At 28.5% G+C, this 17082-nt stretch overlaps 1 protein-coding gene across 14 annotated transcripts in view; it reads left to right on the top strand.

The window, feature by feature from the left end:
- LOC107436424 (plasma membrane calcium-transporting ATPase 2) overlaps nucleotides 1-17082 on the top strand; it is a 180370-nt gene that overhangs the window by 60405 nt on the left and 102883 nt on the right. For 13 of the 14 annotated variants that reach the window (XM_087157571.1, XM_087157562.1, XM_087157575.1 and 10 more), the window contains one exon: nucleotides 12587-12643. The exons of the other annotated variant lie outside the window; for it this stretch is intronic. The gene's annotated coding sequence lies outside the window, so the exon portion shown is untranslated. The remainder of the gene's footprint in view (nucleotides 1-12586; nucleotides 12644-17082) is intronic. 14 annotated transcript variants of the gene reach the window in all.

Below are 17082 nucleotides of genomic sequence, written 5' to 3'. Positions count from 1 at the left end.
AGTAGCAACTTATTTAAAAAAAAAAAAAAATTCAAAATTAAATTTTCTTAAAGACTAATGAAAGAGCCATGGTGGCTCAAAGGACAGAACGTTAGCCTGGAATGCTTGACCCATCCTAAGTCTTCAAGGTTGGGTTCAAAACTACAAGGTTACGAAATTCAACATTGATACTCAGAATTAGTTAGGCTGTTCAACACCGGTTATAAAATAAAAATTAAATTTTACTTATCGGTTAAAAATCGGTTCTACGCAAAATCGTAATATCGGTATCTTGAACCTTAATAGGGTTCAAAAGTGCTGCAATCTCAATAAGGTTTTGGAGTTGAACCCTATTTCGAACCAAGTTTAAATTCTTGTTGTATTTTCGTAATAATGTTACCTATGCATTATATTCAGTTTTTAAACGTATGCATATATAGAACTGCACTTTACCCTGTAGCATAAGTTTAGTTACAAATTAACCACTTACTTGCTATGGTCGAACTCCGTTCGGGTGCCGCGAAAGGGGACTTTTTCGGTTTGCCCGTATACACCGCTCGGGCAGTGTATTTTCTTACTCCAATCCACTGTTTTGCGCCGCTTTTTCGCATGTTTTTTATTACTTTATAGTGTTTTTAATAGATATTTCTAGTAATCCAGGAGAGATTGGATTGTTAAACTATTTCAGGAACAAGCTTTATCGCTTTTCGTTTGGCGGCAAATTTGAGAGCGTTTTTCACTTGTTCAGTGTATTACGCTTTACCAAAGGGCTGGAATAGTCTGGTTGGTCGAACGCTGGGCGCGTGTTGAAAACGTGAGTTCCAATCCCGCCGACCCGTGTATTAAATGGTGACTGTTGAATTTGTCGGGGTCACCAAGTCCTCCAAGTTCCTATATTAAATCCGTACCTCAGGGTGTACAGATTTAGAGATTGATCATTCTCTGGTTCAGGTCAAAATTATGATCTGTCAATGAAGTAAAACTGGGTCGTTACTGTAAAACGGGCTGTGACGTTTGTGGGACTGAAGTCCTATCGTTGACCATAGATGACGCCACTGAAAAAAACAAAAGCACCCTCTGCCTTGAAAATTCGCTTGATTTCAGACAGGCTTGATGGTATTGACAGAGGTGGCATATGTACAGTGCTTACGTAAAATATCCTCAGTGGTTGATGGATCATCGTTAGAGTTCCGTTGCCGTCAGGCTAACCGTGGAAGGTTTTCGTGGTTTTCCTCTCTGTGTAACGCAAATGCGTGTTAGTTCCATTTTAAAGTCCTTTATGAAAGCTGGTTTCTCCCATTTACTGATCCTAGAGTTCTCTTGTCTTCTGAATTGGGTTCAAAATTACAAGGCTACGGAGTTGTACATTAGAAGTCGTAAACCCGAAATTGGGTCAGCTGTTCAACGTGATATTTCTTCCTAATTTTGTCTTGAAATAATAGGATGGGTGACAGCAAGTGTCATTGGTGAATATAATTATGATATCTCCATGTTTTAACATATGCTATACGTAAGCTGAATTTTGAACAGAAATAATATTAGGTATTAAAAAAAATGAAAGTTTTCTTTATTCATTTGTCTCCTGTAAATGTTTTTTTCCCCACCTTCTTTAGAAAAAGCCAATTTTCAATAGAATTGCCTTTTATTCGTAATAATTAAAAGTTATCATACATTAATAAATGCAATATTTATAATACTTTTGATTGCTGATTTGAATTCATATAATCGATTAGAATACAAAATAGTTATTTTTTTTTAAAATGCTTCTTTTTGTTCACGATATGGCAGGAAAACGAAACAATTAATATCTGAAGAGCATTTTTTCTCCCTTGAAGTGTGTTATGAAACTCATACATTTGAATGAATCGAACCCTGGCAATTCTTTCACCCGTCAATCAATTTGTCATTGATTGTATTATTTAGGAGAGAAAAAAGAATGCATTCTTAAATCAAAAATTTCATTCGACCTTTTAATCATACGGTCGACCGCTTTGTATTAATAAGCGCTATCTGTTAAACATGTTATTAAAAATTTTCGTTACAAAATTTATTTGTTATCGAAGCTGGGTTATTATATTTAAAACATTTTTGCATAATTACTCGTAATTAGGGTTCAAGAATAGTAAATTGAAATAACCAGCGGGAAATAAATTTTCGTAACAAAAACTGTTTTTATTATTGGAGCTGGATTATTAAATTATAAAATTTCTCGCATAATTACTTGTCATTAGGCTTCAGGAGTAGTAAATTGCATTAACCAACGAGAAGTAAATTTTCGTAACAAAAACTGCTATTATAATTGAAGCTGGATTATTAAATTATAAAATTTCTCGCATAATTACTTGCCATTAGGCTTCAGGAGTAGTAAATTGCATTAACCAACGAGAAGTAAATTTTCGTAACAAAAACTGCTATTATTATTGAAGCTGGATTATTAAATTATAAACTTCTCGTATAATTTCTTGTTATTAGGCTTCAGGAGTAGTAAATTGCATCAACCAGTGAGAAATAAAATTTTATTCCATGCAAAAATAGCTTTCATTTTTATTACGTGACCAATTGGAATAAATTTTTTTTCGTAACTTCAATCTATAATAATAATAAATTAACTTTTTTTTAAATCGACATTAAAACAGTTTTAATGATGTCATTAATTTTTTTAATTACGATTAGTTTCCCACAATGGCTGCAGGATTACAAAATTCATTTTAAAGATAATTGTTAACACTTGTACGTTTGAGGATTAAGGTTTTACATATGTTTTCTGGGTAATTATTGAAGCCATTCTTTACCTTAGAGATGTTCGTCACTATGTCGTAAATGATTTTAAAAAAAAAGTATTTAGAAATAGTATATCTTGGTAATTGATAATTCAATTGTTAAATGAAAATAAGCTTTGAAATTAATTTTTTTAATAATTTTAGAAACTCTTAATATCTATAGAAGACAATTGGCGATACTAATTTAATAAAATAATACGAACGTATGAAATTTTCAGAAGAATATGACTTATATTGAGTGAATGATCATATACGCTACCCTACAATAGTGCAAAAGACTTTCAGCTTTTGATATTTTTTAAATTTTTCAAGAAATATTTAAAAGATTATTTTGTTACTTTAGAATTGCTTAGCTCCTGCAACTTTTCTTATTTAGCAATAAGATTTAAAGCTTTCAGAGGTTTGGGAGACCTACAATAAGTTACGAGAAAAAAAAAACAAGTATTTTCGAGCACCCTATGCTAGAAAGTCAAGATATAAGCTTGTAACTTCGGAAATATGTATGGACATTTTTATAAAATAATTAATTTTTTGGTCTTACGTGTTTTTGCTATATAACTTTAAAAATATTCTATGGAATTAAGCAAAATTTTTGGAGCTATTTACATTAGTTACAATATTATTGATTTAAATTTTAAAAAAAAGAATTAGTTAAAACTTCGCAAGATATAAATGTTTAAAGTAGCTCTTTACTTTTTTTCGGCGCATGTGCAGTATACAACTTTTTTCTTCTTAATTTTGTAGTGTATTTGGAAACTAATGAAAAAGCTTGATTTGAATATTTTCACTTCGTAAAAGAAAGCTAAAAAAGAACGTTTTTTCCACGAATTTCATTTTGTGCTAGTAATCAAGATTTATTTAAAATGAAACCGACATTGTGAGAGATCATCCCTCATAAAAGTTTGTTTTCTTTCCTTATATCATCACATTTTGGTAAACCAAAATAAACAAGTATTTTCGAGCACCCTCCACATGGTAAGTTATTATAATTTTTTTTTTTAAAATTTTGTCTTATGACGCAAAATAAAATTTGTGGAGGAAAACCCCTGATTGTTTTGAGCTTTCTTTTAAAAAGTACTAAAACTACTCAGAAAATTGCTTGAAATTGCTTGAATTGCTAAATTTTTAAGTTATTCAAATCAGTTTTTTGACAGTTGGCAAATAGATAGACTACAAAATTATGAAAAAACTTATGCATTTTTTCTGCGCTTTCGCAGTATGGAAGACCTTAAATATTTATATCTTGCGCAATTTTTAGAGAATTTTTTTATTATTTTAAATCAATAACTTTGCAATTAATTTTAAATTGCTCCAAAAATTTTTTTAAATTTTATTGAATATTTATAAAGAAGTTATAACAAAAAAACGTAAAACAAAAAAAAAAAAATATTTTTTTATAAAAAATTTCCATGTTTTCATTAATATTTACTCTAGGTTTATAAAAGTTTTACGCAATTATTAAAAATAATAACTAAAGTAATCGATATTAGTTACAAGTTTTTTGCTTGATTTTCTGGCAAAGGGTGTTCAAAAATACTTATTTTCTTTCATTATTTATTGTCGGTCTCCCAAACCTCTGAAAGCTTGAAATCTTATTGCTAGGAATGAAAAATCGCATGAGTAAAACATCTCTAAAGTTATAAAAATATCCTTTAAGTATTTTTGGAAATTTTTAAAAAAATGTCAAAAGCTAAAAGTGTTTCTTCCATTATTGTAGGGTAGTGAATAAGGTGACGTTTTCGCAAATTTTAAAAGAAACAAAAACGGTTTTATTACACAGTGTGGAAAAAAAAAATCACCCAGAATAACTTATGACCTAGTGATCGGAAGGTCACGTAAAAGTATTCAATCTTAATGGTTTGAGTGCTTAACCTTAAGTTTGCCCAGTTGATTAGTGTGGATGATATATTCAGTTACTAAATCCGAAATTGAAATCTGAATAAACATACCCTTTTTTCTAAGATGAATTTGGAATTTATATGAGAGTAGTCGCAATCTAAAATATATAATCCTAATAGTATAATCAAGAGCGCGATCGAAAATTCAAGCTCCTCAGTGTTATTTTCCTTAAAGCATATTTAGCTATTTCTTGGGAATGTTTTTAATAATTTTTTTAAAATTTTATTCAATAATGATGGTAAAAGTTTTTAATTGTACGAAAAATTTTTGCATGTCATTTTAAACGTTGCATTTGAAAACGGCAGAGCGAAATTTGGAAGTAAACGGTTAAATAGTTTCTGAGTAATAAATTTAAACAGCTGTATTTTTAAACTTTTGTGTATACCCTCTATATTTATGTTGAGAATTTAATCTGTCGGAAAAAAGTGCGTTTATTTAGCGAAAGTTCTTTTTTGTGTCTAATTTCATAATGTTATGATGATATTATTATTACCGATGATATTTTAAGTGTTTAAAATATCATCTGTAGTGGTTAATTGGCAATTTGAGGTCACCCCTTTGAATCATAAATTGCCACTTAGTTTGGTAAAATTCGAACATATGAACAAAATTCATTTATTTATTATTTATTTATTATTTATTTATTATTTATTTATTATTTATTTATTTATTATTTATATATAATTAAATGACTAAAAAGGAAACTCATGGCTAATTTTTTATTTAATTATCAGATTTTCACATACTAACAGACTCTCTTCCGATTGAAATTATATTTTAGTATGTAAAGATCCAATATTAGATCAGAAGCTACTCAAGTGTTTATTTATTTTTTTTTTTTTTTAAATGGTATACTTTCATTTTAATGGTTTAAATTTTAAAAACTGTAGTTTAGAGCTCTGAGTGTTAAGAGACTTTTCTATTTAGCTACTTTTCTATTAACTACTAGGGGACCCCACTCCCTGTTTAATCCCAGGGCTAAAGAGAATAGATTCTCTTTATCCCTGGTTTAATCCAGCCTTTCGGATCCTATGTCACTTTGCTTGCTCGTTGGATGTTTTAGTCTTTAGTCTCGCTCTGATGTGTTTCATTTTATCTTTCTATGCATGCTGTAGTCTTTTAAAATGAAGTAGTAAAAATATGGAACACATTGTAGAACGTTTTTTCGTAAAATCCTGCAAATTTGCTGCAACTTTAAGGTGCTTAACTTAAATCATATACATCATAAAAGCCAGTTGCAGACTTATGGCATTGCTTGACCTCCGATTCCTATGGACTAATCAACAAAATACGACTGCAAAAGGTTAATTCTGAAACTTGATTCCACGATACAGTGGTTTAATTTGAACGGAAGCATGAGCCAACTTAACGTGTCAACTTAAGTTACTTAACATGCTTTAACATAATATAAGTAAATTCATTTTTATAAATTTACTTATATTATTTAATTTTATTTGTTTCAAGTTGCGAGCTTCAGCACGTAATTTGGCAATTGTAAAAATGAGTTAGACTTACATGTACATGTTATGATCTTTATAAGAAACCAACGCTTGTTTCAGTTCACAAGCATTATTTTAGTCTAGAATATTTCTTAATTTGATCATTACGTTACAAATCATATGTGATAAATCAATAAACATTATTTATGGCTATGATAAAAGTAGACTCTTGATTTATTATATGAAAAGACGCATCATTACGACATAATGGCTTTTGCTAATGTTTTTTCCTTGCTTTTTTATTTTCTTAAGTAAGTTTTCTTGGGAGGAACTTCTAAAGCTGGCAAAAAAAAAAAAAATTTTTAACTTCTTTTGTAACAATTATCTTAAAAATTTATAATGCGTGTGGAAAAATGTTAAAAATATTATTACATACATAAAAAATTCGTGATATAATAGTTGAATTAAATATTTTGTTAAACATAGTTTTTAAAACAAATTACCTTCATGTTCAATTTTCTTGGCGAATATATATATGTGTGTGTGTTTTTTGAAAAATTTGGGAGAAAAATTATTTCTGAAACGAAGACTTTTTTAAATCTTCTTGGTCTAAATTTTGATTTACAAATATTATCATTTAGAATTGCCACTAACGCATAAAATACCCAAAAATTTTAAAGTAGAATAGAAAGAAGTGACGGTTATGCGTCCCGTGGGGCGTGTAAATTTGTAAGCAAAATCGAGAGAAAAAAAAATCTGGAAAAGTTGTTTTATTTTTGTGATTTTTAATCTCATACTCTCAATTTTTATCTCTGAAACAATGTCATGATGACGAAAACATTATTTACTAAAAATCCATTTACCAAACTTTTAATTGATATAAAGTTGATTTTTCTTTATATCACTTCGATGATGCTGTTTAATTTTTTCCCCATTTCAGCAATTTTTATTTATTTTTATCTCATTTTTTCCTTTTGAACGACTCTACTTTTTCTGCAGGTTCTTGGGGTCCAAGTTAAATAGGTGACTACTTTGTCCATAGCCATGGATATAAAGGCAGGAATCCCCTATATTAGTCCCTGACCATAGCTAATAATTTCATTAATCCTGACTAACTTCTTCAACGGAGAGAGAGAAAAAACGCTACTAAATAAAGTGCCCCTTTCACTGCCAACCTGAGTAAATAATTTTTTTTTAACAAAAAAATAAATAAATAAATAAAATAAAAATTTAAAAAAAAACTTAAGGCAATTTTTTAGTTTAATACTATTACTAAATCTAGATTGAAATGATTAAGTTTCTCAAGCCATTTGATTCTTTCAGAAAGAAGAATAAAAAAATAAATGTATTCAGAAATTGAAATAATTGTAAGAGTGCTAGGGAAACTAATTTTCCAATAATATATATATATATATATAAAAATAAAAAAACTCTTAAAATAATTTAATCAAATCTTATAAATAGAATTAAAAAATCACATTGTATCCACAATTGCAATTAACATCCTAATTTTCATTGTCAAATACAATTTAGTAGAAATACTTTAAAGATAATTTTTCAAAGATATTGCTAAGGTAAACAAAAAAAAGAAGTTTTTCATACAGATTTTGTTTTTACATTATCTTTAAGTTGTTAATTCATTTATTATTAATAAATAATACTGTCTTGGTGCGGATATTAACTGTGCATAAATTTTTAAGAAAAGCATATTATGTAGTAAGATAAAAATTCGTAGATGCTAAAATGCTTAAGCTCCCTGAAGTAACGGTTTCCCTCAATATTTAAAGCTTTACGAGATAACATTTTAAGGGTAACTTGCTTTGTTAATTTTTCCAGCAAAGTGATTCACGGCATAATTATCAGGTCTTTAAAATATATAAAGATGCATGCGGTTGATTCTTAAAAGCGCGTGCGATTAGAAGAAAAAACTATTTTGCCCGCAGAAAGGAGAGTTTTTCTCTACAATGCGGCTCATCTTCTGTGTAGTAACTCTGGGAAAACCGATATTTTACGTTATTTATTTCAAAACTTAGTAAATCTCAAATGGCAACAGATGGCGATCCATTGAGGTCCCCCAGATTCGAATCCCAGCTGGTCGATACGAATTCTGCTCCTGGTTCGCACCGATCACAGTGCTGACATAAAATATCATCAGTGATGGACGGATCATGGGTTAGAATCCCCTCTCCGTCGGGCTAACCGTGGGAGGTTTTCGTGGTTTTTTTCTCCATGTAAATCAAATATTGGTTAGCCCCATCATGAGGCTTGTTTGTCCCATTGTTTAATCCTGGAGTTCCCTTGTCTTCTGGATTACTTCAAAATTACAAGACTACAAAGTTGAACATTGAGCCACGCTCACACTGACTAGAGAAAAAAAAAGGTTTGCTTATAAAAGTTTATATAACTTATGTAAGTCAACCCTTAAATTATTCACTTTTTAATGCTGGTACGTTTTTTATTTTAATATTTCACGTTGTCCAATGTGCATTAAAAAAATAGTTGAATTCACAATAATTAAAAAGCAATCGTAATTGCTTACATGCTCTTTGTAGACATTTAATGTTATTGACATAATTATCACGGTTATTGCTATTTTAAGAACCTTTTTCATTGCTTATATATGTTTTCAACTTATTGCAAACAATATAATAAATTTGTTTCATGTAAGCATTTAATTATGTTAATTTTACAACAAACTTTCTGCACTGAAGTTTCAAATATACTACGAGCACTGCAAAACCTTTAAGAGGCCTTGAACTATTATCCTGGTTTTTATCCAACTGCAAAAATAGCAGTGCATTAAGGCTTAAGTAGTAGCTGATTCTCTCCACCCCTATCTTCCAATGCAATATAATATCCTAGGAGCAATAGTCGTCTGCCAGAGAGTATTCCCCGTGAACTTTGACTTTCATCCGAAAAGCCATATTTGGATCACGTGACACATTTTCATCGATCTCTCGAGCAAGAGAAGGGGGGAGGGCTTAGTATTATATTCCTTTAATCGAAAGAAGGAAGCTTTCAATGAATTAAAGACATACATCGTCCTCCCTTTGTGCATACATGTTCTCTTACCAACGCACGCCAATGCTTTACACCTCCCCCAAGGCTAAGAGACCTATTTCGTGCTTTTCCTGAATGACCTTATCCCTTCTATTCTTAGTCCAGAAATACGCTCTATTGAGTTAAGTCTGCACACCTTTTCTTATTCTCTTTCTTCCCTCCCCCTTTTGTAGCTTCCGGGGAATTTTTGGATGGCATTTAAATTAATTTCTGTAGCTTTTTTCTTTCGTTTTAATAACTTGTTCCCGGTAATAGAATAAAGGCATTTCTTAATATAAAGAAACGATTTTTATGGAATTTGATTTCTCAGAAACTACCCGGCCGATTTCGTACAAATTTGGGGATTTGTCATGTAAAATTACATTCTTTAAAGTGTTGTAAAAATCTGCTTAACTTACGACTCGGAATATTTTTTGACTATTATTATTTTATTTTTGTTATTGATAAAAATAATAAATAAAATAAAGATAAATAAATAATTTTTAAAAATTATTTTTTTTTGTGCATGGAATTATCTTTAGATAAACAAATTTTATAATTAAGTGCAAAAAGTTTACAAGAAGTTTTTGAAATATTGTGAAATACGCTAAAAGGCATAACTAACATTAAAGGGTGCAACTTTCAACTGATCTCCTATTCGAACCATATTTTCCTGATTGCGGTTACCCCTTCCCCTATATTTTGAGAGATAGTGGTTATTCCCTCCCCTATATTTTGAGAGATTGTAGTTACCCCTTCACCAATATTTTGAGAGATTGTGGTTACCCCTTCCCCTATATTTTGAGAAATTGTGGTTAGCCCTTCCCCTATATTTTGAGATATTGTGGTTACCCCTTCCCTATATTTTGAGATATTGTGGTTACCCCTTCCCCTATTTTTTGAGAGATTGTGGTTACCCCCTCCCTTATATTTTGAGAGTCAGATATCCAAATCCGTTGGGAAAAAAATCTGTGTTTATTCCGAGAAAGTACGTTTTTGTGCCTGTTTTCGTAATTTAAAATATCGCTATAATTAGCATATTTTAGTATATTAGCAATTTCAAACCATTTAGATTGAGTCCTAGTACGTGAAAAACTTATCTTTAGTTTGAATTTTATCCAGGATGTTCCATTTTTTTCTTTCGCGCGGTGTACATTTTATGTACTGGAACATATAAACACATGTAACATTAATTAAATATTTTAATATATTGATTAATTGAACTCAAATAAAATTCGAGTAAGAGAACGAATAAAATGCGACATTGACATAAACCTTTGATTACAGCTTTATAATAACAAACTTCAGTTATTTTTATTTATTAACTGCATTCAAATGACATTTTTTTTCTTCACAAATGTCAAATTTCTGTAAAAGAAACAAACTGGTTTTTGAGAACAAAGGCTGCATTTGGTTTTTTTTTTTTTTTTTTTTTTTTTTTACAAACAATTGCTACCAAAGAATTAAAAAAACTAATAATAAAAATTTTATAAATATCAATCCATTTAGTTGCATCCTATACATGTCACTTCTATTTGTTGCAGCGTGTTTACGTAAGTGTATGATAAAGTTTAATGTTAATAAATCAAGAGGAAGTTTCATTCAACATTTTCCATTTACAAACAATAACAAGGGGAAAATGCTATAAAAAATTAAATGAACAAAGGAAGAAATATAAAGGGGAAAAAAATATTTTAAAGATCTAATCTAGCTCCTGGTAAAAAATATGTAAAAAATTCCACATTGTACCCAGTACGAGGGGCCTAATTCAGAGAGCGCTTCGATTCTAAAGCTTGCTACTTTAAAAACAATTATAATAATTATATTAATATATAATTATAATAATATAATATTATAATATTATAATAATATAATATTATAATAATATAATATTATAATAATATAATAATATAATATAATAAAAATATAATATAATAATATAATGTTATAATAATATAATGTTATAATAATATAATATTATAATAATATATTAATATAATTTTTTGAATTTCATTCGATATCAGAATTTTTTCCTCGTAGCGACAAAATATGTAAGACTTGCCCCAATGTTGATCAAAAAATAGTATTTAAAGTAACCATAATTGTAAATCTATTTATAAACTTATTAATGTAATTTATATATATATCTGTTTTTTTTTTTCATTATTAAATATGTTGGACAAATTTTTCTCTTAAAATTAGAATTAACCAACATCGCTCATATATTAATAGTAATAAATTTATACATAATCTAGAGTTAATTTATTTTTGAAAATTAGGTTTTAATAGAATTGAAATTTATATTTGCATTGTATAGATGATTTGGATTTAAGACAACTGAAAGAAGACCATTATTTGGTTTTACATTAAACAGATTTGCCATATGGGCTAAATTATACTTTCCAACATACAGAGATTAACATTAATAACCATTTATTTGGTACATAAAGCTTATCTTTAAAACGGGTTTTGACTTTTCAGTGTGTTTCGTCAAATTATATAAAAATAATATAGATTCTTTTTAAAAATTTTAATCTTGGTCGCGGTGGCTCAAGAGATAGAGCATCCGTCTCTCAATGAGGTGACTCAGATTTGAATCCCATCGGTGGCTGGTTGAATTCTGCTCCCGGCTGGCACAGATCTCAGTGCCGACGTAAGATATCCTCAGTGGATATTTTAGATGGTACATGGGTAAGAATCTCTTTGTTATCTGGTTAACCGTGAGAGTTTTTGGTGGTTTTCCTCATCATGAAACGCAAATGTGGGTTGGTTCCATAGTTTATTCATATTCTTGACTTAGACATTCCCTTGTCTTCTGGGTTGGATTTAAAATTACGAGATTTCGGGTTTAAGCATTAAAAGCCGTAAACTCAAGAATTTGATTTGAATTAGATCAAGAATTTGATTTGATGAATAAAATACCTCGTAAGCTTGTGGAAAATCAATAAAATGTTTTATTTTGTTCTCTACTGAAATTACTGTTCAAATCTATGACCATTTTCACGGAAAACTATCTCTGCAACTACGGAAATTTCTAGCTACAGGTTGTCACCCCTGTATGAGTACCGAATTTTCGGTCTAGTGAATCTCCTTTCATGCATTAAAAAATATTTGTTTGGATGTATGCCATCATTTCTACTAAAGTTTTGTCGTCCATGAATTGAGCCAAACTCTTTTAAATTAACTGCATTTTTTTCCTTCTTTCTATTTTTACATTGACGTATTACTATACCTATTTATCTATTCCGAATGCTTGTTCTCAGTGATAAGATTTAAGTGAAAAATGTAAGAATTGCTTATTGTCAAATGATCGAAGATAAAATTTACGTAATGCGGCAAAGAATAACTGTTTGATAGTTCTTGAGAGCGTATTTTGATCTAGTTTAGTTTTGTCTTATCTTGTAAAAATTTATTGTATGAACTTATGAAGACTTTCTTTCTTTCTTTCAGGTTTGACTTATCAAGAAAGATTAATGAATTCTTGATGATTTTATTTATCTGTTCAGAGTAAGTCATTTCCGCAATTTTTTTTTACTGTTTTTAGCTCTTTATTTTAAGCTGTTTTTGTTTATATTTTATTTTTATTGTTTGATACGTACTGTGAAACCGTATTGGATTGTAAAAGAAAAGGTAGCTCTCCACATTTACAAATACAATATCTAAATCAGGTTTTAGATACAATTAGACCAATTCAGATACAATACAATTAGACCAATACAATTGTTGAGATATAAATATTATTATAATAGCTTTAATTTACACTAATTTAATATAACACCATATAGTTAAGTTTGTCATATATACTTAAAAACATAAGGCTATTTTCACATTATTTTAGTTTTAGATGAAAGTTTAAATTCTATGTGTCACATTATTTAAGAGTCGGTTTGAGTATTCATACTAAACAGTATTTTGATTATAAAAATTAACTATTTGTTATTGTGAGTTCAATGCATTTATTGTGGTGTATATGTTAATTTAGTGAAATATACTAATAAAATTTGATTATCATCAATTTCGCTTTCCATTCACTTTTTATTTTTTCCTTAAATGTCGATATTTTCAACAAAAAAAAAGATCTATTTTATGTTTATAATTATTGTAATTAAACAATCGTAACGGATTGAACGATTAACTGGATTTAAAATATAATCTGAACTTTTGGAGACGGTTTTTTATTTCTTTTGAGTCTTTAATATTTTTTAAAAATTTCGATATAAATGTTAAAATTTATATCTGGCAACATCTGATCTCTTTCTTTCTTTTCATTTTCTTTTTCATTTATTTATTTTTGTTACTTTTGACGACATCAAGTCAAGGGGTAGTTTGCCAAGTGAAAATCTCAAGAGCAAGAGATGAAAATTTCAAAAATAGATAAATAATCATTAGTGAAAGCAAAAAAAGTAAAAAATAAAATATCTAATAAAATAAACTTTTGTACAAATTGGAATTTCGCAATTTTTTTTTATTCAATTCATAAATGAAAATGACACTTTCAGCACTTATTTAGCATTGAGCATTTATCTAGCATTTCAGCGGACTACAGATCAACTTAACAGGGTATTTTTTTACTAAAAATTTATTAAAACTAATTATGTTAAATATTTTTATTTCATCGAACTTCTTGTACAATTTCTTATACACTTTCGTAATTTGATGTTTCTAAGCCTTATAGATTTTGTGCAGTAAAGTAAAATGTATCGTTTAAAAATAATCGCAAAAAAGGACTTAAAATTGCAATAACTTTAGAACAAAGTTTAATTTCACACCCAAAAAATTTTTTTATTTTAAGTTTATAACAAAATACGATCCTTTTAAAATGCTAAATAACTCTGTAGTTGTATTCCTGAGAATTGTAGAGCGACCCGTATAGTATTTTTCATGTCAAGTTTAACGGTTAATAGTTCTCGAACTAATTGTCAATTAATTGAAGTCGTACTAATTTTTTTTTATTCCATTGTACTCCTTGTACGTTTTTCTACACACCTTCGTAGTTTTAAGTCAAAGCCCAGCAAAGCAAAATGTGAAGTTAAGTTTAACATACAAAACGGCGGCGGCACTTACGACTTTCTATTATAGAGAAATTTTTAAATTAGGTTTTAGTATTTACGTAAAACATTGAACTAAAATTATTTTAATTTCTTAAGAAAATCATTAATTTCTATTCACAATCGTTACTATTAATTTTTTAACTTACTTAAGAATGACGTATAAGATACCTTTAAAATTAATCCTATTATTTAAACTAAATTATAATTATTAGCTGTCTAAAATATTGTTTTAATATTGGATATTTTTTTAAAAATTGTTTTTCATTTCTTCCACTTGGGCAGGAAGAAACTTATTTCTTCCAGAAAAGTTTTTCCTTGCTTTTTCCGTGGTTCTATTATGGGTAAAACTTACCACCCCTGGTCTGAGCATTATTGTCGTTAAGTACTAATGTCATTAAGTATGTACTAGTGTCATTACGATAATAAATGATGTTCAAATTATAATTTTACTGTGATAGATAGGCAAGCCAAGCAGTCACGTACTGTATATTTTATTTAATTGTTTGTAAAATGTATTTTATCGAATGTTTAATGTTTTTTAACGACGAGAAAAAAAGAAGAAAAAAGCTCACAGAGGGTAGGGTTTAAAAGTTCAAATTTTTTTTTAGAAAATGGTGATTTGATTTCCAGAAGGTTACTTTTTATCTTTATTAAATAAAAACATGCTTTCTGTTCTGAAGAGGTAAAAAATACAATTGTAAGTATAAGCTAATCAACAAATGCGTTTGTATGGCCTGAAGACGAGGGGAAATGTGTCTTAAAGGTTCTATTTTTAATTATGCCAGCCAACCCAATTCTAAGTATACGATAGGGGTGCACAACCTGCGGCCCGCGGGACAAATGCGGCCCTTCGTCTACTGAAGTGCGGCCCGCGAGAGCTTCTAAACACAATAAAAAAAAATTTTAAAAAATGGCAATTTTTTATTGCATTTTGAAGTCATCACGTTTTGACACAATCAATTTTAACAGATTCTTTAGTAAATGTACGTTTAACGCGCTTTCTTTAAGCCGATTTTATAGTAAATATAAATGATTTTTTTAAACAGTTATTTCCGCTTTTCTTTTTAGTACTACGCGAGTTTCAGATCGCAAATTTAAATAATCACTTTTCGTGCACTTTATTTGTGACGATTTCATCTTAAATCTAAGTGATTTTTTATCTTTTTTTTTTTTTTTTTTTTGCAATTCTTTTTTTTTTCAACAATTTTTTTCGACAGTTATTGCTATGCGTTTGACGTATTATAAAAAATTCCAATTATTCAATTACGACATGCAAATTATAAATCATGCATTTGACACGCTTTATTCTTGCTGAGTTCAGCATAAATATATTTTTTCCCTATTATTTCTATACTTTTCCACATGATTTTGACGATCCCGTTATTTAACTTTGTTATTACGACGTGATTGTTAATCGCGCAATTAAATAATTACTTTTTGATACGGTATTTCGGTACAGTTTCATCGTAAATCCTAGTTATTTTTCTTTCGTTTTTATTTCTGCAACGAATATTATTTGGTCGAATGTGGTAATGAATTGTGATTTGGTCAAAAACCAAATATTCGGCAAAAAAAAAAGAAGGAAAAATCGACTGAACGCCGTACACTTGGGGCCAAATAGCAAAATCTTTTAGCAGCATAGTAACACTGAAACTAAAATTTTAATGCTCAGTATTTATCATAATATTTCCTGTAAAAACGTATTCATAAATTAACTCTAAAAGGAACGTTTTTGTCAATCAAGAACGTTTTTTGAAAATGTCGAAAAGCGAAACAGAGAACATAAAAATCAATCTTAATTTTTGAAAAAAATTTTTAAAGCTGAACATCTCAGTTTTTCAATTACCAGAAAAAGCCGAGAAAAAAGAATTAAGTCATTAGAAATGCTATTAAAAATTACTGCGTTATAATGAAAACGTCTAAAAAAAGTTTTTTTTTTATTTAAAGAAAATAAAAAGATAGAAAAAACATTCTCAATTTTTAAAATGAAAAACTTAGGCCGAAAATCTCAATTTAAATTTTTCTCATTGCCATAATTTTAGAAGAAAAAAAATTGCTATAAAATAAACTTTATTAGTAACTTTATTTCTAAAAAAAATGCTGAGTCATAATAAAAATTCGTAAAAAAAAGAAAAACAGAAAAAACAAATTTTTCTTAGTTCCTGAAACAAAACTTTAATACTGAAAATCACACTTTTCTATGTTACTGGCTATTTATATTACAGTACAGGGAAAGAGTGATAATAAATTAATAGTATGAGACGTTCTGTTAAAATGCTGGGTTATAATAAAAACTGCAAAAAATGGATCCTTCTCAATTCTCAAAGTATCGAAAAAATGACAAAATTGACTTGTCTGATTATAATTTTTAAAAAAAGTAATATCTATGAAAATTCAAAAATAAAAAAGCTTAGAAAAATACATTAAAATATAATACACAAAAATATTCTGCCAAATATTTGACTGATCATTCAACCAACTGAATTTTTCACAGAAGTGCCAAATGCTCGTTACATCCCTCCCCAATTTAAATGCAATGTTATTGCAACTTGAGAAATTCATAAAATGGCGGAAAACATGAATTTTTAAACTGCTCACTGTCTGTAGTTTAGATTTCAATTTTTTGTTGCTTAAATGATCTTTTTCGATAAAAAAAAAAGGAGAATGTTTACGATATAAAAAATCTAATAATTAATAAAATATAATAATAAAGTACATTGCAAAATAAGCATTGAATTTTATTTTGAACTATCACAGTTTTGTTTTTATTTTAGGTTTTTGTTTAAAACCTATAAATTTTTTTCAATTAAAATATTTAATTTGAATTTATATTACTTAATTACGACTAAACTGTTTCCTACTTTTATTCTGTGGGCATTGCAGTATTTTTTATTT

This window comes from Parasteatoda tepidariorum, chromosome 2 (assembly GCF_982258835.1).
Source record: "Parasteatoda tepidariorum strain Cologne lab strain chromosome 2, Ptep-v5.0, whole genome shotgun sequence".
NCBI classification, from domain to species: Eukaryota; Metazoa; Arthropoda; class Arachnida; order Araneae; family Theridiidae; genus Parasteatoda; species Parasteatoda tepidariorum.
This window is presented reverse-complemented; position numbering and strand designations above follow the sequence as displayed.